Below are 210 nucleotides of genomic sequence, written 5' to 3' on the forward strand. Positions count from 1 at the left end.
AAAGGAAAAAAAAGGGAAGGGAGGAAAAGAGGAAGAAAAAAAAAGGAAAAATAAATCAATCGAAAGAAAGAATAAGAAAAAAATAAAATCTAAAAGCCCCACATGGCTCCGAGGAGCGATGCAGGGACGGGCGGCCCCAGCTCCTCCGGTGCCCTCTGCACTGGAGGATTACACAGTTTTCCTCCTCCTCCTCCTCTCCCCCCGCCCAGC

The sequence above is a fragment of the Meleagris gallopavo genome, chromosome 12 (assembly GCF_000146605.3).
Source record: "Meleagris gallopavo isolate NT-WF06-2002-E0010 breed Aviagen turkey brand Nicholas breeding stock chromosome 12, Turkey_5.1, whole genome shotgun sequence".
Lineage (NCBI taxonomy): Eukaryota > Metazoa > Chordata > Aves > Galliformes > Phasianidae > Meleagris > Meleagris gallopavo.